We start from the raw sequence: 25,384 nt of genomic DNA on the forward strand, positions 1-25,384 counted from the left end.
CTATGCTGCTATTGCGACCAGCTGGCCGCAATAGCAGCATAGGGGGCGATATACAGGCTGGGAACGCGAAGAATCACTCGCGTTCCCATGCCTATCGGCCGGTGACGGCAAAAACGGAAGTGTTCGCCGGCGGGTGCAGGAGCATCTGAGCAGGGCTGCGAGGGCACCGATCGGCTGCTGGGGGCTGAGGGGAGCCCCGGGTGAGTAAATCTCATTTTTTATAGTTCACTTAAGTTTTCCTTTAACACATCATTGCATTCCAGCGGTTCTGGAGGTGTGTTTAGCTTCTAAGGGCAACAATGGTTCATTTGCAAATATTCAGCAGTGATGCACTGGGAGACATCTCAAGCTCACTCCAACCTGAATTATCGCAAATTCTTTCTGTTTTAAGAAAGCAAACTTTTGTTTTCCTGTGTAACAAACTAAACCTGAGACAGATACAAGTTTTATAAATACCTGGGGCTTCTTTCATCCCCCTTCAGGCTAATCAGTCCCTTGCTGTCCTTCTCCGCCACCTGGATCTTCTGGTATGGGTCCAGGCACTTGAGCCAATCGGGCACACACTCCACCGCCAGGAACGTACTACACCTGCGCAGCACTATTGCGCAGGTGCAGAATGCTCCTGGCTGTGGGAGTGGCTCGCGGCCGGACTTTGCTGACTGGCTGAATTACCGCCACTCATAGCAGAAGATTCAGGTGGTGGAAGATGACAGCGAGACACCGATTAGCCTGAAAGGGCCTGGAGGAAGCCCAAGGGATGTATAAAAAAAAACTTTTATTTTCATCCGTCTCAGGTACCCTTTAATTCGTAGTCACCAAACCAAATTTTAACTACATATCAAATTATTTGATTTCATGAGCAAAATGAGTGCATACATTTGCATAAACCAGCATCAGCGCAGAATTATTTCCATCTCATTGACCATCTCTATTAGTGACACAGCTACATATCAGGCTTTATTCTTACAGTATAGATGTGATTTAGTATATATAAGAGATTCCTGTGTACACATCATATATACAGTCACAATCAGATATGTTTATCTGCCTTTACAAGTACGGGAGCTGCTTTATTAAAGCAGCACAAGTAACTATTCTTGATTTCATGGTAGTTATTTCATTTTTGTACACCAAGCACAGCTATTACTACAGTATATATATATATATATATATATATATATATATATATATATATATATATATATATATATATATATATATATATATATATATATATATAATTTATGATGACTATTATCTGAGAAAGATAAAACAAAGATGAAACATTTTGTCATATTTTCTGTTTTAATTACAGTTTAAATTCATTAGGAGTCGGAGCATTTTTTCCTAACTCCGACTCCAGGTACCCAAAAATTGCTCCGACTCCTCGACTCCGAATCCACAGCCCTGCTATGAATATGAGCAGAATTGCATGCAGCTCCATGATACACTCTTGCATGCGCTCCATATTATCTAGTTATATGCCGTTTTAAGTTGTCTCCTAGCTCATAGACTGCGCTCACATTAATAGCCCTTACTTTTTAACGGATATTACCAGTCTATCGTTATTTAAAGTGAATGGGAACCGCATTTAAAAAAAAAAAAAAGACAGATACTTACCCAAGGAGAGGGAAGGTTTTGGGTCGTATAGAGCCTTCCCGCTCCTCTCCTGGTCCCCTCGTTCCGGTGCTGGCTCGCCCGGTAGCAGTATTTGACTAAATTAGTCAAATACTGCTTTACCGGCCGAAGGAGGCTTCAGAACTCTTCAGGGAGCCCGAGTGCTCCTGAAGAAAGGCGGCCCTGTACTGCGCCTGCGCAAGCACGCTCTCTTGCACGCTCACGCCTGTGCAGTATGGAGCCGCAGGCCTTCGGGAGGACGTGGCTCCCAAAGACTTACAAATACCCTTTCGACGGGGGATTGAAATGGGGGGGAGCCAGCACAGGATAGAGAGCACAGAGAGAGGAGACAGAAGGCTCTATATGACCCAGAGCCTTCCCTCTCCTTAGGTAAGTATTTGCTTCATTTTTTTTGAAATGCGGTTCCCATTCACTTTAAAGAGAACCTTAACTGAAAAGGATATGGATTTTTCCTTTTTAAAAAAATAATACCAGTTGCCCGACTCTCCTGCTGATCCTGTGTCTCTAATACTTTAAACTACAGCCCCTCAACAAGCATGCAGATCAGGTGCTCTGACTGAAGTCAGACTGGATTAGCTGCATGCTTGTTTCAGGTGTGTGATTCAGCCACTACTGCAGCCACAGAGGTCAGCAGGACTGCCAGGCAACTGGTATTGTTTAAACGGTAACATCCATATCCTTATCAGTTTAAGTTCCCTTTAATGTTGTATATATATGTTACGGCCAGTACCCGAAGTTTGGCCACTTCTAGTTCTGGCCGGCTACTTCGGGTTCTGGCCGGCCAATGTGCGAAGTGGCAGCTGCGGCCAATGTGAGAAATGGATTGATTCCTTTGACATTAAGGTATCTTCTGGCCGCAGCGCAACGGCCAAACGTATAACAACTTAGTTAATTTAATGCAATTAAGCTGGCGGCAATGTAACAATTCAAGCCGCCGGCTTTTTCTCTGCCTCTCCCCTCTCCCCGCCTCTCTCGCTCTCCTATGGGTAGCCGGCGGGGACACGCGTGTCCCCTCCAGAGTCGTTCGTCGCGGCAGGCTTCCCTGCCGTTCTTGCAGAGCGGGTGCTGGCAGAAGCAATGTCTGCAGCCTCCCCGCTCTGCTTTCCTGGTGCGACGAACGAGTCTCGTGGACACGCATGTCCCCGCTGGAGAAGGAGAGAGACGCTGAGGGGGGGGGGGGGGATGAGAGAGAGAGGCAGACCAAAAGCCGGCGGCTTGAATTGTTACATTGCCGCCGACTTAATTGCATTAAATTAACTAAGTTGTGGGGCGTGGCCAAGATGGCGCGGTGAGAGGACGCTGATCTGAGAGCTCCGCTGCCTGGCGTTCTATATAGCAGCTAACAACTTGCCTACCAGCATATCTTGGGGCACCAATCGCCTTGCACACTGCCGGAGAGCATTTATGCACAACCCCGACATCTGGGAGCGGGACCAGGATACGCAGGAAGCTCTTCTTCCCGCTACGGAGAAAGAGAGGAACCCGCTGCCGGGGCCTTCCCGCCTGACCCACGCGTCCTATCGCACCTCTCCGTACCCTACGACCATGTCACAAAGAGGTACCAAAACTCAGAAAGCGAAGGGGGACAAGAATGCCGGCCAGGACGAGCAAGCTTCCACCCCGGCCCCGTCAAAGCACGCGGCCCGCGTGGCGGACAAAGATGGCGGTGGGGAGGACACAGAGATGGGGGATACAGATCCCTCCACTCCAAGTTCAGCCGAGCTGCTTGCGGCGATTCAAACCTGCCAATCTACCCTTACAAACAAATTCGATCACCTGGATTCCAAATTCAGCCTATTGCACCAGGATCTAGCCACGATCAGAGAACGCACTGGGGATTTAGAAAGGCGCACCTCAGCAACTGAAGATCTGGCCCACGCGCATGAAGCTGCCATTCCAGGTATCAACAAGCGTTTAGATGCCTTGGAATATCGTGCAGTGGACGCAGAGAATAGGAACAGACGTAACAACTTGAGACTTTTGGGGCTCCCCGAGGGAGCTGAAGGTAAGACTGTTCCATCTTTTATTGAGTCATTGCTTAAAGATCTGCTGCCCGCAGACACCTTCTCATCTCATTTTGTTATTGAGCGGGCACATAGGATACCGGCCAAGATGGGCCTTCCAGGCGTCCCTCCACGTCCTGTTATTTTTAAATTGATGAACTTTCGAGATAGGGACGCCATACTTAACGCTGCTAGAATTGCGGGTGATCTTAATTACGGAAACACCAGGCTCATGCTGTTCCCAGATTATACCATTGAGACGCAAAAGCAGAGGCAGTCTTTTGTTCACGTTAAAGCCAAACTCAGGGAACGCAATCTCAAGTATGCAATGTTATTCCCCGCGAAACTGCGTGTGGAGGACGGAGAAACAGTTAGAATCTCTGAAAAGCTGGGTGACGTTTCAAAGTGGCTAGACACTCTGCCAAAGCCTTAAGAAAAGGTGAAAATTGAAAGTTCATCCTATGCTATCCCCTTTATGAATAGGAGAAGTCCTTGTCAAATAAAGAAAGGAACTAAGGGTATATGCACAGGACGCAAGGGAGGAAAAAATTTTTTATATGAACTGCGTCACAGACAGAAGAAACTCTTATGGCCTTTTTCAGACCACTCATGTTTTACTTTTCCGCCAGCAGAGAGCACCAGAATACAACAAAAAGTCCAGTTCTCTACATCTTTGAATACGGAGGTGAAAAGGACTTGAATGCTACAAATGGGAGAACCCTGCCATGTCTATACCTCAGCCATGTATTTCTCAGGGTGGACTATTCATAATCTGTCACCTAGCAGCTTCACGTTATGTATGATATACACGAATATAATGCTACGTTATGTTGGTAACAACCTTTTTCTAAACTGCATGAATACCTCATCTGAGCCTAACAGAATAGGGGAAAGGGTTTAGCTGTATCTCCTCTTACACTATTAGAAGGTAATTTTATAAAATGATATAGATACATGATTTCTGGTGACTACTAACTTTTGGGGCATTAGAGAACTAGTGAAAAGGTCCCTACGCTAATGTCAGTGAACTGACGGCACTAATCCTAACCTGCCTGCCACACGTAGCTCTGAACAGCATAGACCCTCTTTCTCCCCCTTCCTTCCCCCCTTTAGATAAGGGATGAGAATGTTTATAGTTAATACTACAACGGACTAGTAGAGTGAAGGCTAGTCATAGACCCATGAAAGTTTTTCTGCAAGCCACTTATATAGCTCTAAAAAGTTTTGTTTTTTTTTCCCCCAGCATTGCTGGGTGTCGCCGGGCAGCGGAGGTAACCTCCCTCCTCGGACAGTCGCATCTACAGGCGCGCCCACCTTCTTTAGGCCCTATTCCTAGCGGATAGTTGGGAAGGGACCACGTTCAGGGATCCAGGCTACACCAGGTTATAGTTAGGGCGTAGCAGGGTGGGGGGAGTGTTAGGGACAGGGTTATTTAGGGTAGTGGGCTCACAAGGTTCGGGGCCCATGCATATGTGTTATGTTAATGTTTGTCTATTTTTCTATCTCAAAGTCTTGTCTAGACGTACAATGGTTATTCTGACTCGGTTAGGTGCCCAGCTCGTTGCTCCCCAGAGACTCGGTAAGGTACTCCTCTGGCAAATTCTAATGACTGCTTATGTACTGTATTTGATGTTTTTCACTTCAGACCATGGTTAAATTGATATTATGGAATGTAAGGGGTCTCAACTCCAAGATTAAGAGATCGCTTGTTTTTAATTATCTTAGAACGCATAACCCCCAGATATGCATACTAACAGAAACACACCTGCATGGCAGTAGAATTCTGGCCCTCAAGAAGCCTTGGGTAGGTCACTACTATAATGCCACATACTCAACATACTCGAGGGGAGTGACCATTCTAGTACATAAAACATTGCCCTTCCAACTGATTAAAGCACATATCGACAACTTAGGCAGATATGTTATTTTACATGCCAAGGTACACTCAGAAGAAATTATCATAGTGGGCCTGTACATACCTCCGCCAGCACACATATCAGTACTAAACGATATTATGAGCAAGGTCGCTCAGTTACCTACATCTAAAATCTTGATCTGTGGCGACTTTAATATGGTTCTAAACCCACTCACAGACAGGCTAACACCTAACCAGAGAGATACCCTTACACTACACAACTGGGTACAATCGCTTAACCTATTAGACTTATGGCAGATGCGTAACCCGGGTCAACCGGGGTTTACATGTCACTCTACCTCCTACCAGTCCTTATCCAGGATAGATATGCTATTGGCTTCTCCATCTATGGCCATGCAGGTGGGTCAAATAAAACTTTTACCCAGGGGAATCTCTGACCATGCCCCTATAGAGGCCACCCTACTGCTGTCATCTGCCACGTCAAAATTACCGTGGAAGCTTTCGCCAGGCTGGATAGCACATGATTATGTTAAAATGGGAATGCAACAACCTTTGAATGAGTACTGGGGCAGGAACGAGCGCTCAGCTTCTCCCTCGGTGGTATGGGATGCCTACAAGGCTGTCACTAGGGGCAACTACATTAAAAACATCGCTGAGGCCAGATTTCAGGATAGAGTGACATTATTTAACGCAGAACAAGCTGCAGAAACTGCCGAACAAGCTTACATAGACCACAAAACCAAACAGACCTATGAAAAATGGCAAATAGCATTGACGCGCCTCTCTGATAAACAACATATTGCCATGTCCAGGGTGGAGTCTGCCCGCCAAACTCGAATATATGAGCAGGGCGACAGAACAGGGAAGCTATTGGCCTACCTTATAGGGGAGGAAAAGCAAATTTACCATATAGGAGCAATACACAACTCTTCTGGAGACACCCTAATAGAGGCTGACACCATTAATACCGAATTTTACAACTACTATCGAGCCCTGTACACGTCCGACACTGAATACACTAAACAACAGCTAGATGACTTTCTTGATAGGATACCGTTCCCAGTGGTGTCAGCTGATGATAGAGTTTTCCTGGAGGCTGACATCACTGAGGAAGAAATCAGGGAAGTAATCAAAGGTCTCCCAAATGCCAAAGCCCCGGGAGCAGACGGACTCCCTGCCGAGTTCTACAAGCAATATAGTAAGACCCTAGTCCCACGTTTGAGACGCACCTACAAATCTGCGCTAGACAATAATACACTACCAGAGTCTATGAGTGAAGCACTGATTACAGTCCTCCCCAAAAAGGGTAAAGATCTCACGTTATGTAAGTCCTTTAGACCAATCTCACTCCTCAATCAAGATTATAAAATACTAGCCAAAATTCTGTCCATCAGACTTAACACACTGCTAATTAAAATTATTCATCCGGACCAATCGGGATTTATCCCGGGAAAGGGGACAGACATAAATCTGCGGAGACTAATGACTAATTTATCTATTGCACACTCTCAGATGGGTGACCGAATTATAGTGTCATTAGATGCCGAAAAGGCTTTTGATGTGGTAGACTGGGCTTTCCTATGGGAGACGTTGCGGCGCTTTGGGCTAGGCGACACATTTGTGGGCTGGCTCAGGACTCTGTACACGTCCCCAGGGGCGAGAGTGCGTACAGGCCTATCAGTATCTGAACCATTCGCTCTCTCAAGAGGAACTCGGCAGGGGTGTCCCCTCTCCCCAACCCTATTTGCATTGGCAGTAGAACCCCTGGCTATCTTGCTACGCAATAGTGCCTTGATTAGGGGGTTAAAATATGGCACAAGGGAGGAAAAAGTGTCTCTGTACGCTGACGACCTCCTTTTATACTTATCAGACTCAGGCCCCTCCCTGGTGGCAGCCTTGGCCCTTATACAAGATTATGGAAGGTATTCCGGGTTTAAAGTAAATTGGGATAAATCAATCATTCTCCCCTTAGATGCACAAGTGCCTAAGCTCCCTGCACCAACACCATTACAATGGGTGTCGGAATTCACATATCTGGGTATCAGGATTACGACAGATATCAAAGACTATTACAACCTAAACCTTGACCCAATACTTTACAAGCTTAAACAAAAATGTAAGGTGTGGCAGACTCTTCCTCTATCTTTGATGGGGCGCGCCAGTGCTATCAAAATGAACATGTTGCCCAAATTCCTATACTATTTTAGGAACAGCCCCATACTCATCCCAACTAAGTATTTTAAAGAAATAAATAAGGCCATTACCTCGCTACTATGGTACCCTAAAAGTCCGCGCATTGCGCTTACAACCTTACAGCTTGACCAGCATAGTGGAGGGATTGGTTTACCGGATTTTGAACATTATTATTGGGCATCCGTTATGGTTACGATACGGTGGTGGTTCGACCAGTCACTATACAACCCGGCAACTGCACTAGAAGCAGAAATTATGGGCTCCCTGGTTGCTTTGTCCAGTCTCCCCTTTAGAGGCAGTAAAAATATCCCTAGAGCTACACCAAACATGTTAATGCCAGTTCGGATCTGGGAGAAGGTCAACTCAGCCCTATGCCAGCCAGGTCAGATCTCCCCATACACACCACTCTGGATGAATCCCTCTCTGCCGGAGTTCTTAACGATCCCAGATCCAAAGGCCTGGGCAGACTGTGGAATCTTTAAGTTAAGGGATATAGTTGAGGAGAACAAACCCAAATCATACACAGCTCTTAAACAGGAATTTAACCTCCCCGCTCACATGTTCTTCAGGTACATGCAGTTGAACCACGCCTTTAAAGCGCAATTCCTCTTGGGGAACAGTCCAATGCTGGTCCGGTCGCATGCCACCGAGGGAGAAATAATTAAAAAAGATGTGGAACACGTTGTTTCTGTTCTATATAAGACGCTTCCTGCAAAAGGACAATCAAAAATGAACAAAGTCTTTTTGGCATGGCAAGCAGATATCCCAGGTCTAACCTCAGAGGCTTGGTCCTCAATATTGAGCTACTTTGTTACTACTAATGTTGCAGCACGCGATAGGCTAGTTGCCTTGAAATTTCTGCATAGAAGCTATCTCACTCCAAAGAGACTGCAAAAAATTGATCCCACGGCTGAAGGGAGATGTGGCAGGTGCCAACAACCTAACGCTGACTTCTTTCACATGGTTTGGCTCTGCCCATATGTTTCTTCCTACTGGCATCAGATCCATGCAGAGCTACAGCAGATACTAGGGGTGGCAATCGAGCTAGCTCCAGAACAATTGTTACTGGGGAACATATCAGACGATCTGTTATCAGCACCCAAACTGCTAGCCTTCAGATCTCTTATCTCCTATGCTAGGAAACTAATAGCCATTAAATGGAAGCAACCTACAGGCCCTAGGAAGAAGGACTGGGTGGCTTATGTGCATAAAGAGCTGGTACTACTCCAGAAAGTATATATAAAGCGTAAATGCCCCAAAAAATTCCGGAAACTTAAGTTTGATGACTAAATACTGTGGTAGGGGTTCCTTGGTAACTCTGAGCTTCTCTGAGGGGGGCGATAACCGAGTCAGAACTATGTAGAAGCCATGTACTGCCTTTTAGGCTCCCTGCACACTGCAAATCCGTTTTCCGATTCCGATTCCGATTCCGATTCCGATTCCGTTTCCGATTTTCCTTGAATACATTCAACAGAAAAACGGATCAAAAAACGCAGCATGCAGTTAAGATTAAAAATCTGAATCGGAATCGGATGTAAAAACAGATTAAAAATCTGAATCTGAATCTGATTTGCTTGCAGTGTGCAAGAGGCCTAAGGCTCCCTGCACACTGCAAATCCGTTTTCCGATTCCGATTCCGTTTCCGATTCCGATTCCGTTTCCGATTTTCCTTGAATACATTCAACAGAAAAACGGATCAAAAAACGCAGCATGCAGTTAAGATTAAAAATCTGAATCGGAATCGGATGTAAAAACAGATTAAAAATCTGAATCTGAATCTGATTTGCTTGCAGTGTGCAAGAGGCCTAAATCTGGTTTTCCTGATCTGAACTTCATAATTTTGCATACTCTACTGGATATGTATTGTATTCAGAAACCCTTTTAATTGATGCATTGTGTTAACTATAGACAAGACTGTTTGAGTGTTGTAGTGTCAGTCTGTTATCTGACACTATTGTTGTTAATGTTTTAAAAAAAAATGCAAAATTCAATAAACATATTCTTTCAAAAAAAAATTAACTAAGTTGTTATACGTTTGGCCGCTGCGCTGCGGCCAGAAGATACCTTAATGTCACAGGAATCAATCCATTTCTCACATTGGCCGCAGCGCAGCGGACACTTCGCACATTGGCCAGCCAGAACCCGAAGTGGCCGGCCAGAACTAGAAGTGGCCAAACTTTGGGTTCTGGCCGTAACATATATAAATACAACACTAAATAATGACACAGGTGTTAGTCATTGGGAAATAAGTGCTATTAAAGAGAGCAAAGTCTATCAGCTATGAGACAACATAAAGTGATAAACCAGCAGGAGCATGCTGAATTGTAATTGGTAGGTATAGTAAACAAAAAGCCGTTTGTTTGTAAAATTTCAGTCTTTAATATAGATTTTTTTTTTCATTTAACAATACTCTCATACAGAACCCTGTGCCCAATCATAAAAGCTATGCCTGATCCCTGCTATGAGCGCACACTACGTTATCAATGTCCTCGATGTGTCACTCACCATACTTCCTTTTCCACACCTATCTTAATTCTAACGATAGATACGGTAGTTACACACACACACACTATACACACACACTACACACACTACACGTTTGCAAAAGTATTCGGCCCCCTTGAAGTCTTCCACATTTTGTCACATTACTGCCACAAACATGAATCAATTTAATTGGAATTCCACGTGAAAGACCAATACAAAGTGGTGTACATGTGAGAAGTGGAATGAAAATCATACATGATTCCAAACATTTTTTTCCTTTAAAACTGCAAAGTGGGGTGTGCGTAATTATTCAGCCCCCAGAGTCAATACTTTGTAGAACCACCTTTTGCTGCAATTACAGCTGCCAGTCTTTTAGGGTATGTCTCTACCAGCTTTGCACATCTAGAGACTGAAATCTTTGCCCAGTCTTCTTTGCAAAACAGCTCCAGCTCAGTCAGATTAGATGGACAGCGTTTGTGAACAGCAGTTTTCAGATCTTGCCACAGATTCTCGATTGGATTTAGATCTGGACTTCGACTGGGCCATTCTAACACATCAATATGTTTTGTTTTAAACCATTCCATTGTTGCCCTGGCTTTATGTTTAGGGTCGTTGTCCTGCTGGAAGGTGAACCTCCGCCCCAGTCTCAAGTCTTTTGCAGGCTCCAAGAGGTTTTCTTCCAAGATTGCCCTGTATTTGGCTCCATCCATCTTCCTATCAACTCTGACCAGCTTCCCTGTCCATGCTGAAGAGAAGCACCCCCAGAGCATGATGCTGCCACCACCATATTTGACAGTGGGGCTGGTGTGTTCAGAGTGATGTGCAGTGTTAGTTTTCCGCCACACGGTGTTTTGCATTTTGACCAGAAAGTTTAGTTTTGGTCTCATCTGACCAGAGCACCTTCTTCCACGTTTGCTGTGTCCCCCACATGGCTTGTGGCAAACTGCAAACGGGACTTCTTATGCTTTTCTGTTAACAATGGCTTTCTTCTTGCCACTCTTCCATAAAGGCCAGGCAGTGCGTGACTAATAGTTGTCCTATGGACAGATTCCCCCACCTGAGCTGTAGATCTCTGCAGCTCATCCAGAGTCACAATGGACCTCTTGACTGCATTCCTGATCAGAGCTCTCCTTGTTCAGCCTGTGAGTTTAGGTGGACGACCTTGTCTTGGTAGGTTTACAGTTGTGCCATACTCCTTCCATGTCTGAATGATCGCTTGAACAGTGCTCCTTGGGATGTTCAAGGCTTTGAAAATCTTTTTGTAGCCTAAGCCTGCTTTAAATTTCTCAATAACTTTATCCCTGACCTGTCTGGTGTGTTCTTTGGACTTCATGGTGTTGTTGCTCCCAATATTCTCTTAGACAACCTCTGAGGCCGTCACAAAGCAGCTGTATTTGTACTGACATTAGATTACACACAGGTGCCCTCTATTTAGTCGTTGGCACTCATCAGGCAATGTCTATGGGTAACTGACTGCACTCAGACCAAAGGGGGCTGAATAATTATGCACACCCCACTTTGCAGTTATTTCTTTGTAAAAAAAATGTTTGGAATCATGTATGATTTTCGTTCCACTTCTCACGTGTACACCACTTTGTATTGGTCTTTCACGTGGAATTTCAATACAATTGATTCATATTTGTGGCAATAATAAGACAAAATGTGGAAACCGTCAAGGGGGCCGAATACTTTTGCAAACCACACGCACGCACGCACGCACACATATATATATATATATATAAATATTTTTTTTTTATTGTAGAACAGCAGCAATATTAAAATGAAGTGGATTGCGGTTTAAAATAGCCAGGCTATAACAAATAGCCGCAGATGACATGGTGATTACAGGCATAGCCGTGACCTGTGCCCATATTATGCAGTCTGGCCCGTGAAAAGAAGGCGTAGTAGATAATTGCATTATTGGAATATCCGCGCCAGAATTAACTTGCGCTGCTATCAGCGTGACCGCTTCCCGGAGTCGGTGTGCCCTTTATGTCTCCGCTAGCACTGTATCTGTGCTATGGCATAATTGTAATATGCGGGTGGAGCTACACAGGAGGGCGCAGCAGGATCTTGTGTGACCCAATCGGTGGTGTATCCGCCAGCTTCAAGCCTCATGTCTCCGTGCGTGTGACGGGTGACGTAACATAGGAGGTGTAGTTAACAAAATGCTAGAAGACTAGCGCTGCTCAGTTATGTCCTTTAAAATGCAATGGTTTCAGTTGGATTGCTTCCTTCATATCAAACGTACCACTAAAAGGATAGCACTACACAACATACAGAAAGCCAGTGTTAGCAATAGGCATAATGAAGTCCACGTGGATCGTGGATCAATACATTTCCAAACATGTTTAAATGATCCTCATGATGATGGCTGCTTGTACATCATGGATTTTCAAGATTTTTGATACTTAAAGAGAACCCGAGGTGGGATTTACTTATGCTAGTGGGGCACAGAGGCTGGTTGTGCACACTAACACCAGCCTCTGTTGCCCCATGGTGTGCCTCCAAGACCCCCCTGCGCGCCGCTATACCCCCGCAGTGCTGGCGACACACAGCGTGTGACCAGGACAATGTTTACCTCCGCCTGTCTGTTAGCGCCGCTTCCCCGCCTCCTCCGTCGTGTTGCTACCCGCCCGCATCACTTCCCTCTAATCAGCGGGAGGGAAGTGACGCGGGCGGGTAGCGCCGATATGGAGGAGGCGGGGGAGCGGCGCTAACAGACAGGCGAGAGGTAATCATTGTTGCCAGCACTGCGGGGGGTATATCGGCGCGCAGGGGGGTCTTGGAGGCACACCATGGGGCAACAGAGGCTGCTGTTAGTGTGCACAACCAGCATCTGTGCCCCACTAGCAGAAGTAAATCCCACCTCGGGTTCTCTTTAATAAAAGAGCTTATTTTTACTGAAGACGGTGCTGACTCATTGGAACTTCTATATTGGAAGACACCTGTAGTGCACAGGTGACTGGAGTCGAGAGCACGTCTGGATCATTTTCCTAGTCCTCCATTGGTGCTTGCCACACACTGCTTTGGCTAAATGATCCTCAGGCCACAATATTCATCCATAAACCCACTACCACACCCGATGTGATCAGACTCACCGGATGGGAAGACATATAAAGCAGGTCTAATCGCACACTGGGAGGATGCTTATGGCCGTCCCCCACCACACTGGCCGAGATGTCGATCAGATCATATGAGATATCCTCTTCAATATATCAGAGCACTTCTACTCCATTACTCATTATGAAACCTCGAGAAAGAATGAAAAGAAACCTTGAGAAAAAGAGTACCACAGTGTAAAACTATTAAAATAACATAATATTGCACTCACAAGTTTCCCGCAGAATCAGCACATCAAGCTTTTTTATATGGGCTCTCCCCCGTGTGCTGGGCACTGGCTGGTTCCATCTCCACCCTTGATCAGCATGCTTACGATTGATGTGTGCGGGGATATCAACACTGCCTCGAGTGTCACACAGCTCTCATTTCCCTGGTGTTTACCATGTCAGCATACGTATGGGCAAAGCCCCACCTCCTTTGCCCTAGTAGGACGTCCTTAGATATTAAATAGCCTAGACTAGCCCCATGCCATCATTCTCTTTTTTGTCCTCGCCTCCAGCAGGATCCTTGGATATTCCCTTACCTCCGCATATATGCGGGCTCCAGCAGTTGGCCTCTAACCATACTTTTCTTAAGCATTATTGTATTGACTTTGCAGCCCTTTCTTCTGTTAATTTTGGGAAAGCTATTATTTCCTCTGCTGTCAGTAATGCTATTTAAGGATGTATTATGTTTTTGTGTGAATTAAATTGGGTGATTAGCAGCATACCCACCCATGGTCTGTCTAGTTATTGCCCATACGTATGCTGACATGGTAAACACCAGGGAATATGGAAAACTGTATACTCACCTTCGGTAGTTTTCCTTTCCTGGTGTTTCCCATGTCAGCATACGGGCCCGCCCTATGCTGTCGGCTCGTTCTAGTTACTTAGAATGATGGCATGGGGCTAGTCTAGGCTATTTAATATCTAAGGACCTCCTACTAGGGCAAAGGAGGTGGGGCTTTGCCAATACGTATGCTGACATGGGAAACACCAGGAAAGGAAAACTACCGAAGGTGAGTATACAGTTTTCCATATTCCACACTAGAGAGGAGTGTTGATGCGGAATAGAAAGCTGTGTGATACACCGAGGCAGTGTTGGTATTCCCGCAAACGTGAATCGTGAGCGCGCCGATCGAGTGTGGAGTGGTGGAGACTGAGCCAGCCGGTGCGCAACAAGCCTCTCAGATTGGCAGCTGACAGGCTGTGAATTCACCACCTGTCAGCTGCTCTCCTGCAACAGCTGGGTGCTAGTTAGTGCTCAGTACCGGCATTAGACAAGTGCCCCCCCCCCAATCTGATCGATGCCAGGGCCTGCAGTTCAGCGAGCTGGCAAGGGGACAATGATTTTATTGATTTCACTTTAACAGAAACCTAAACTGATGAAGAAAAAAACGAGATTGACTTACTTAGGGCTTCAACCAGCCCCCCGCAGTCGCCATGTGCCCGCCCCGATACTTAACGGTCCCCTGCCACGGCTGGGTTTGGATCTTGCCAGTCTATGGCCACTCATCTTTGTACGTGCTCTTGTTGCCGGGAGCGTCCTGTGCAGGCGCAATAGAGATTTTCTCGTAGTGTGCCTGCACAGAATGCTGACAGGAGTGCCGAGGATGTGCATTGGCCAGGGCTGCGCAGGTGCAGTGGCCATCGAATGGCTCAGTTGGCAGAGTCAAACCAGTGCCACGGAGGAGGACCAGAGAATCCTTGAGTACCGGCGAGGGCACAGGGTGACTGCAGGGGGCTGATAGAAGCCCCAGGTAAGTTTAACTTTCTTTTTTCCTACATCAGCAACACTTTAAAGGATCATCAGCCAAATATTTAAAAATGAGGTTTACTCACCTGGGGCTTTCTCCAGCCAACTGTCCCACGCCGACCACTCCTCTCTCCGCCGACGTCCCGGGCTCCACGCACAGTGCAAGAGTTGACCGCGGGGTCGGCCTTACTGCGCCTGCGTGAACCGCCGCTTGCAATTAAGCCCACGTGGTCCGCAACACACTGCGCATAACTACTGCACCTGCCCAGTGCGCGCGGACCATGTGGCCATGATTGACAGCGGCGCTTCGCACAGAAAGGCAGACCGCGGGCCTCTGCACCATGCGGGGAACCCGGGACGGCGGCAGAGAGCGGAACGGTCAACGTGGGACAGTCGGCTGCAAGGGGCTGGAGAAAGCCCCAGGTAAGTAAACCTAATTTTTTACATTATGGCTGACAACTCCTTTGTGTGCTTTTTTCACAATTTATGGTGAAATGTTGGAGCACAGACACAGCTCACACAGCAATGCAGCATACACAGCTCACACATCGCAGCATACACTCCCTCACATTTCCCAGTTGCACGACACCTCCATCCTCCAGGTAGCAATAATAATAAAGGCAGTGCAGAGTCTAGTGTTGGTGACAGGTTGGGCCTTGGGCTTCATTTACCTACCAGCATGACACAGCAATAGCAGAGGTCACGTGGCACTGCAGGTGCCATCCTCAGCGGTACACGAGTGGCCCGCGTGCGTCACAATAGCTGCCATGACGTCATACACCGCTTCGCAGACAAAACGGCGGCAGCGACGGAGACAGACGTGTAGCCTCTCTCTCTGCATCTCCGATTGCCATTAGCCAGGAACTCTCTCAGGCCCGACATACATACACCGGCAAGAAGCAGAATACATAGAGCGGCTGTCCTGATAGTAAAGACCCGGGCCTCCCCCTAGCGGCCGGCAGTAGAAATGACACCATATAAGGTAAAATAGAGTTCTGATGCTCGTCCTGGGCTAATAAATGATGTAGACTGTAAAGAAAAACAAACACAACAGAATTGCCCAATCAGCGTCTTTTCTAGGGCAGATCTTTGCCCTGAATTGCTGCTTAGGGCACTTTAATGTTACCCTCGAAAAGGGCACACGGGATACCGCGAAAAGCCCCACCCCCTACGCGCGCTAAGCCCCGCCTCTAACATTCGTTAACCTCCCCCCAGGTCATATGCTTGTGCGCGGAGCGGGCTGGGAGCCTGGAGGAGAATGAAGGGAATCCTTTTGCTGTGATGGGAGTGTGATGTGGGCAAGAGCACCAGAGCCCCCAGTCTCAGCATACACCGCACATCAGCATACACAGCGCACGTCACCTCCTCCCTCCAGGTAGCTGTGTCTGCAGCCATAATAAAGGCAGCGCAGAGCCTAGTGGTGGTGACAGGCTGGGACTTTCCCTACCAGCATGACACAGCAATAGCAGAGGTCACGTGGCACTGCCATCCTCAGCGGTACACGAGAGGTCCGCGTGCGTCACAATAGCTGCCATGACGTCATAATGCATACACCGTCCTCGCAGAGAGCAGCGGCGGAGACAGACGTGTGGCCTCTCTCTGTATCCCCGATAGCCAGGAGCTCTCAGGCCCGACATGCCCCGGCAGAGGCTCCAGCAGGAACAAGCACTACAGAGAGCGGCAGTCCTGATAGTAGAGACCCGGAGCTCCCCCTAGCGGCCGGTAGTAGAAGTGACACTGTAAGGGAAAATAGATGCGATGTATAGAGATTTATGAGAGTCGGAATTAGTAGAGTTCTGAATGATGTTTATCCTTGGATGATAAATGATGTACTGCCGTGAGGAGCAATTATACATTAACCAATCAGCGTATTTTCTAAAGGTGGCCACACACACCATACAATTTTTTAAATATCTGTTCAATTTAAGAATTGCAATCAATTTTTCTGACTGATTGTAACATTTCAAAAATATGACCAATGTACCACACACCTATGTTCAATTTTTCCACAATTATGATAAAAATGATTGGAAACTGAGAAAATTGCTTGGGTGTGTATATTGATAAACTGACTATCTAACACACACCATACAATCTTTAGAAAGATTGAAGAAAAATATCTGGCATTCCAGATCGATACAAATCGAAGAAAACAGGAAATCTGATCGGATTTTTCAGTCGAATGAAAAAAAGCTTTCAATGTCTTTGGGAGATACGATCGTTTTTAGCGAATTGCCATAAAATCGGATCATTTTAGTGTATCGTGTGTGGCTACCTTAAAGCTCAACACACACCATACAATCTTGGTTGTACAGATTTACCAAATCTATGTAGTATAAGGGCCAACAGATTTAAAATACCTAGTATGATTGATTAGATAAGCTCTTATACTACATGAAAGTGGTAAGATTGAACAACCAAGATTGTATGGTGTGTGTTGAGCCTAAGGCAGATCTTTGCCCTGAATTGCTGCTTAGGGCACTATAATCATAGGAAAATGCAGGGGGGGATTACAGCTGCCCAGAATCCCCCCTTAGACCAGGGCCGGTGCAGTTTCTGGAGACAGGCACAAGTTGAGACACCAGAATATCTGCAGGTATCCTGCAGCTCACAGCCCCACCCCCTTTGCTTCCCTTCTACAGTTGACTTTGGATTGAGCAGCATTGTATGTGCAGAGTATGAAGCAGCTCTGGAGAACTTAACAGAGTCAGGTATGAGCACAGTGCTGTGCCCTGCTGTGTGAATGCTTCGCTTTCCCCTTCATTAGCAATGTCGGCTGTCCTCATTATTATCTGTATCCAAACTGCTCCTGATCTGGTCGGTTGGGAAATAGAATTATGTATACCTAGCATGATGTCCTACCATATTATTATACTGTATTGTGCGTGGTTGAGGGAGACCTTTCAGGAACCCCCCCCCCTTGCAAATCCTGGGTTTGCCCCTGATAATGTTCCCTTCCAAAAGGGTGCACAGGATACCGCGAAAGCCCCGCCCCTATGTGTGCAAAGCCCCACCTCTAATATTTTTTAAGCTCCGCCCCACAGTCAAAAGCTTGTGAGACTGGAGAAGACAATTAACCCTTTCTCTGTGATGGAGTGTGATGTGAGCAATGCCAGAGCCCACAGCCCAGCAAAGGAAGTGACAGCTCAGCAGTACACCGCACATCAGCGTACACAGCGCAGCTCACACGGCGCACGCTCCATCACATTTCCCAGTTGCAGGTCACCTCCATCCTCCAGGTAGCTGTGTCTCTAGCACAGGGGCGTAGCTTGGGGGGGGGGGGGGGCGGGGTAGGACAAGTGCCCCCGGGCGCTGGGTCCCCAAGGGCGTCTAGCTGCAGTGTCTTTTTTTTTTCTTTAAATGGAATTTCCTCACAGTCAGCAGCGCCGGGGTGTCACCGCTAGTAGGAATTACAATGTGAATGTAGTATAGATGCCATAGAATTAGATTTCTGAGACCAGAAATTAGTTTATGGAGTTTTGACGCTCATCCTGGGCTGATATTACTTAAAAAAAACTGATGTAAATTCCCTTTGGTAGCAATAATACGTGATCAGAGACTTTTCCAGGGCCAGACATTGGCCAAAATGTTCCCTTCCTGCCGCTGCAAAGCCCCGCCTCCAAATCAAAAAGCATTCCCATCCCCATTTGGCCACGATAAACCCCGCCCCGTCTGTGTTAAGCCCCACCTTCACAGTCCTTTGCATATGTGCAGCAGGCTGCGTACCTCGAGAAGTGAGTTAAACGGAACCTTAAAGGGGAACTGAAGTAAGAAGAATATGGATGCTGTCATGTTTATTTCCTTTTAAACAATACACATTGCCTGGCAGCCCTGCTGATCCATTTGGCTGCTGAAGTGTCTGAATCACACCAGAAACAAGCATGCAGCTAAACTTGTCAGATCTGACAATAATGTCAGAAACACTAGATCTGCTGCATGCTTGTTCAGGGTCTATGGCTAAAAGTATTAGAGGCAGAGGATCAGCGAGAAGCCTGGCAATGTGCATTGATAAAAAGGAAATAAATATGTCAGCCTCCATATCCCTCTTGCTTTAGTTGCCCTTTAACTCAAATGAAGGAGGAAAAAAAGAAGGATTTTCAGTAACCTGGGACTATTACCAGCCCACTGCAGTCACCTGAGCCACTGCGCCTGCACGGCCCTAGACACGCATTCTCGCTCACGTCGCCGACCCTGATTTCTCTTATTTCGCATGCGCAGGACAGCGATGTGAGCGAGAGCGTAGATGTGCGCAGCCAGGGCCACGCAGGTGCATGAAACTTAGCTGCTTCAGGGGACTGGAGCATTGCTCCAGCATGTAGAGGGCACAGGTTGGCTGCAGGGGGCTGGTAAAAGCCTCAGGTAAGTGAAACTATTTTGAGATAAGGTTCCCTTCAAAGTGGAACTGAAAGCTGAAAAAAAAAAAAGTTTCACTTTAATAGCTTGGGCGCTTTTAGGGTATTTTAAGCGCCGGTGATTTTCAAAATCGCCCTTTTGTGCAATGATTCCCTATGAGTGTTCACATATGAGCGGTTCGATTCCAATCTGCTCACCAAAGCGCTGCAGGTACCATTTTTGGGGTGATTTGCCTCAATGGAAGGTATAGGGAATCGCAAAACGCTTGAAAATACGCTTTGTATGGTGATTTCCCGAAACCTTTTAAGAATACATACATTGTATTTATTATTTTCCAGATCAAAGAGTTCATTTCCTGACTTGAGTCAGAAAGTGAAAATACAAATCGCTCTGCAAAAGCGCTTAGAAAAAGCACAGTGAAAAAAAAAAAAAACAACGCGCAGGTAAGAGCTAAAATACAAATCACTCACAAAATCGCAAACCGCTGGCGACAGCATTCTGCATGTGTAGTACATAGTTTTTCATATTGCACATATGCAGAGCGCTCTCGTCCATGGGAGCACGATTAGGAGGCCCGCGGACCAGGGCAGCGCATTAGAACGAAAGGAGGGCGCTGCGGGGGACCGGAGCATAGGTCTGTCCCCTGCAGGAAACTGGTACAAGCCCCAGGTAACTTAAAGGACAACTGTAGTGAGAGGTCAATGGATGCTGCCATATTTGTTTCCTTTTAAAGGATACCCCAACTGAAATGTGACATAATGAGATAGACATGTGTATGTACAGTGCCTAGCACACAGATAACTATGCTGTGTTCCTTTTTTTCTTTCTCTGCCTGAAAGCGTTAAATATCAGGTATGTAAGTGGCTGACTCAGTCCTGACTCAGACAGGAAGTGACTACAGTGTGACCCTCACTGATAAGAAATTCCCTTTTTTTACCGCTTTCTTGCTCTCAGAAGCCATTTTCTGCTAGGAAAGTGTTTTATAGTTGGAATTTCTTATCAGTGACGGTCACACTGTAGTCACTTCCTGTCTGAGTCAGGACTGAGTCAGCCACTTACATACCTGATATTTAACACTTTCAGGCAGAGAAAGAAAAAAAGGAACACAGCATAGGTATCTGTGTGCTAGGCACTGTACATACACATGTCTATCTCATTATGTCACATTTCAGTTGGGGTATCCTTTAAACAATACACATTGTCTGGCAGCCCTCCTAATCTATATGGCTGCAGTAGTGTCTAAATCTGCATCAGAAACAAGCATTCAGCTAATGCAGCTGTCAGATCTGACTATTATGTCAGAAACACCTGATCTACTGCATGCTTGTTCAGGGTCTATGGCTAAATGGATTAGAGGCAGAGGATCAGCAGCATAACCAGGCAACTGGTATTGCTTATAAGGAAATAAATATGCAGCCTCCATATACCTCTCACCAGGCATGGAGCTCACGAGTCCCTAAGGACTCTAATTTGTGATTTAAATGAGGCTTAATTACCTCAGCTGTGCGGCTGGGAGAGAGGGGGTTAGTTACCCCTAAGTCCGTCGGCTTTCCTGCGTTCCAAGCGTCTTGCACACATCCTATTGGTCGCAATGCAAGACTCGCTACCGCACACTTCCTCCTTCCGGCTTGAAGCCTAGAAACTGCCCTGACCCTTTCTCCCTATCTACCCCCAGAGTCCTCATTAGCCTTACACTCTCCCTTGAGCCCCGTTCACACTGGGGATAGCAAAACGCTGGCTTTTTTTGCGATTATCGTACATTTAATGCTGTACATTTTTTGAATTGTGATTCACAGTTTAAATACATTGCAATCATGATAGCTCTAAAATCGCAAAAAGATGCATGTGTCGCGTTTGCGTTTACCGCAAATCTTTGGCAATCGCCACAGTGAGATCTCTACCATATAGTTTGCATTACACTAGCGATTTAAAAAGCAATTTGGGCCCTTACAGGCTGTTAATAAGCAACTCTCTCTCCCTATCCATCCTCAGTAGCCTTACCCTTTTTTCTTCAGATCACATTGGAGGAATGTCATGTTTAGTCAATGACGGACAAAGTCAACAGTGGCCCCTGTGCAGAATAAATGTAGGGGGCCCCATGTGAGTGGGCGTGGTCATAACAGATCATGGGTCGATTCAAATAGTGTCAATAACATAAAAGTATGTGAACCTAAGTTACAATCTGTAAGCACTGTATTAAAGGGTCACAAGTCACACACACAAAAAAAAAAAGTTTTACTCACCTGGGGCTTCCATCAGCCCCCTGCAGCTGTCTGGTGCCCTCGCAGCCCCGCTCCGATCCTCCTTTTCCCGCCGGCGGCTATTTCCGGTTTTGGCGACCGGCGCCGACAGGCTGGGAACACGAGTGATTCTTTGCATTTCTGGCCACAATAGCACCCTCTATACTGCTATTGCGGCAAGGAAGGCCGCAATAGCAGTATAGAGGGTGCTATTGTAGCCAGGAATCATAGCACTTCTACTCCATCAACCTTTTTTAAACCTCGAGAAAGAGTGAAAAGAAACCTTGAGAAAGAGTACCATAGTGTAAAACTATTTAAATTTAAACCAATAACATAATGTTGCAATCACAAGTCCTGCCCCCCCCCCCCCCCCCCCCGTCCGATCTGAGCGATGCCAGAGCTTGCAGCCCAGCGAGCTGGCAAGGGGACAATGATTCCACTTTAACAGATACATAAACGGATGAAGAAAAAAAATGTGTTGGGCACCTTTCATGTGAAAAGCGCCTGTGATCGCGGGCAAACCTTCGCTTATCACGCGAAGTAACGCTGTTCACGCACGGCAGCTCGCGTAATAACTGCTGTGATAGCAGTTATCACACTTTAGTGAATGGAGCCCATAGTGTGAAAAAGGCCCGAGTCTCCTTAGGCTACATTCACAGTGGGGTGTTGCACTGTAGAAAGTCGCACTGCAATGATAACCCTGTGCGTGATGTTCACTGTGCGACCAGACCGGTATAACCATGTGTGTCATCCTAACATATTGCATGCAGTGCGTTACTGCAAAAAGTATGCACTAACAGTGAGACTGAGGACTCTTGCATACTGCATGCGATTCGATTTATGATTTTGATGCGATTTTACATGGGACTCCGATTTGCTAATTGGAATTGGTACTACTTGCTGTTTTTTTTGTTTCTGTGTTTTTCTTCTTGTGTTGATAGCATCCAGGGAAATTCTGAATCGGATTTGTGATTTGCAGTGTTCAAGAGGCCTGATAGGGAATCTTAACTGTAAAAAAGAAAGTGTTTCAGTTACCTGGGGCTTCTCCCATCCCCCTGCAGCCTTCCTGTGCCCGCGCGGTCCTCCACGATCCCCCCTTCTCCCGCCAACAGCTAGTTTCATTTTCACCGATTTAGAGTAGGCGGACCACTGCGCCTGTGCATCCCTGGCATTGTGTATCCCTGCTCCCATTGCTGTCCGGGATAGCGCCCTGCCATTTTTTAACAGTTTTAGTACCTTCAGCAAAACACCCCTAACCTACTTTCCCGTTAAAGTCTCTGGTGGCTTGACACCCACCACTTCCTAGTTACCTCCTCCTCACAATGTACATGTACTTCCACAGTGCCTGACCCCAGTGACAAGTGCCACCGTAATGTCATGTCCCCTCTGTACAAAATAACAAGCTGCTCTAAAATGTCCCACCTATGACAAGTACATCCAAAATGTTACTAACAGAACAAGTGCAACTAACATTTGAACTATAACAAACACCACCATAGTATCATCCTTTCAACAAGCAGGTACAGCTATAGTTTCGAAATGCTTACACAGAGAATTGAATGTGTGCATTAAACACCAAGTGAAAACCTGACATATCTGGCTTTGCAAATTTGGCCTTATTGGCTATTCATGAGGCAATGCTCATGCAAATATGCATTTGCTTTCGCATGCCAAATTATGCAGGGTCAAAAACCAATACTGCAAAGCGGTTGCCCTGCGGGAATTAGTTCATGCTACATTAGCACTATCTAGGAGCGCCACGGGGAGGCTTCCCAATGTTTAATGCACACATTCAATTCTCTGTGTAAGCACAGCTATAGTTTCCCCTCTACAACAAGAACTGCCATTATGCCCCTAAAGACCAAGTGCCCATATGCCTCCAATATCAAGTCCACAATGCCCAGCCTGTAACAAGTGACCTCCTTTACATTACTCTTACAACTACTTCCTGCATCATGTTCCTTCATATAATATGTGTAACCATTTAATTTACCCGTGAGTGACCTTTTTTTTCTTCCCTAAACAAAGTGCACCCATTTTGTGTCTGACATAAGCACGGGCATACAGGGAGGGTGGACTGGATAGAGCATGTGCTCCATCTTTGTCTTCTGTTCCACTAGATCCTGTAAGAGCCATGAATGGGAAGAGTAGCCCATCTAACGGCAGGAACTGTAGGAATTAGAACCCCTTACAACACACATTAGCATGTGTAGTTTGAGAACCATGGGGTCAGTTTAGGTGTCCTTTAACCACTTGATGACCGCAGTGTTAAACCCCCAGGCTCATTTTTGCAGCACTGGGCTGTGCAGGCTTTTCAGCCTCCTGCACAGCCCAGCTAAGTATGGTGATCGGACTCACCACCTATTTTTGTCCCTAAGGGGACATGCTGCCGAAGGGGTCCGATCACCGCTGTCACTTTTTTTCCCCCCTTAGCCTCATAGAGGCTCTCATTGCCGCCGCCTTCCTCCCTCTCCTTCCCTCCGCCTGAAGAATTGAACAGGACGGCGATCCGTCCTGTTCTCCGCCTCTCATAGGCATCAGCCTATGAGAGGACGGTGATCCCCGGCAAATCAGAGGCCGGGGATCGCAGCGCTGTACGCATGTAAACAAAGGGGATTTCTTTCCCCTTTTGTTTACAATCAGCCTGCTAGCCACGATCAGCTCCGTTCCGTGAAGTGGCAGGGAACGATCGCGCATGTGTGCGGCCGTTCCCTGGGAAACTGCAGCCCCAGGACTTGACGCCAATTGGCGCTAGACGGTCCTGGAGCTGCTGCCACGGTCACGCCCATTGGCGTGAGGCGGTCTTAAAGTAGTTAAGCATTCAGGTGTCCTTTTAATATCCAGGTGCCAGGGGCATTCGTGCGCCAGTGTTTGGGAGAGTTCTGTGCATGTCCAGTTCGTAAAGACATGTAACTGCACATGTGCAGAAGGCTCCCTGCCATGGACGCGGAATCGAGGGGAGTGGCATACAAGTCATCTCTCCAGGATCCGGCCGCACACAACCCTTCTGCATCCTTTCTTCCTAAGTGCTCTGCCTCTATGGTGTGAGCGACATTTGTCACAGATGGCAGTCACACTATAAACAGAGCGTCTAGGAGGGAAAGATGAGGATGGGTAGCTTGTGCCTTCTGTATCCTGGAGAGGCGAGTTGTAAACCCCTCCTCTGCAAATTTTGCATGATGATGGGGGTACCTGTACTGTGTGTGTTGTGGTGGTGGGGGTGTCACTGTGGGGTGGGTTGTCTGGCTATATATACTGGGAGGTTCTCTCTGGGCACCTTTACTAGGAGGGAGCTCTCAGACCACCTATATTGGGGGGGGCATGCTCTGACTACCTATACAGGGGGGACACTCTTGTTACCTATACTGGGAAACACTTTCTGTCTACCTATACTGGGAGGGGGGGGGGGGGCGCTCTCTGGTTATCTATACTGGGAAGGTACTATAATCATATGATTTTACAGTATACAGTTTTACAGTATGTTTTTAGAAGTTCTTGCTGTGGTGTGATATAACCCAGGAGGGGTTGCAAATATTTACAACATGATAGCACTTTTAAACAATCCAGGTCAAATTTACTAGTTTAGTCATCTTCATTTGCATTTTTTTCTTTGCCTTGAAGAACAGAGGTAAAGGCTACTTTTACACTGCCTTGTTGTATTGGACAATACCATTGCAAATGTGATTATTATATTGTAGTGGGGCACTCATATAGGTTACTCACTATATAAAAATGTAAGC

At 46.5% G+C, this 25,384-nt stretch overlaps 1 long non-coding RNA gene across 5 annotated transcripts in view; it reads right to left on the reverse strand.

Annotated features, from left to right (window-relative positions):
- The window catches only part of LOC137518127 (uncharacterized), a 123,808-nt gene that overhangs the window by 48,484 nt on the left and 49,940 nt on the right, over positions 1-25,384 (reverse strand). For all 5 annotated transcript variants that reach the window (XR_011020743.1, XR_011020744.1, XR_011020741.1 and 2 more), the window contains one exon: positions 13,296-13,447. This is a non-coding gene — a long non-coding RNA (uncharacterized lncRNA). The remainder of the gene's footprint in view (positions 1-13,295; positions 13,448-25,384) is intronic.

Source organism: Hyperolius riggenbachi, chromosome 5 (genome assembly GCF_040937935.1).
Source record: "Hyperolius riggenbachi isolate aHypRig1 chromosome 5, aHypRig1.pri, whole genome shotgun sequence".
NCBI lineage: Eukaryota > Metazoa > Chordata > Amphibia > Anura > Hyperoliidae > Hyperolius > Hyperolius riggenbachi.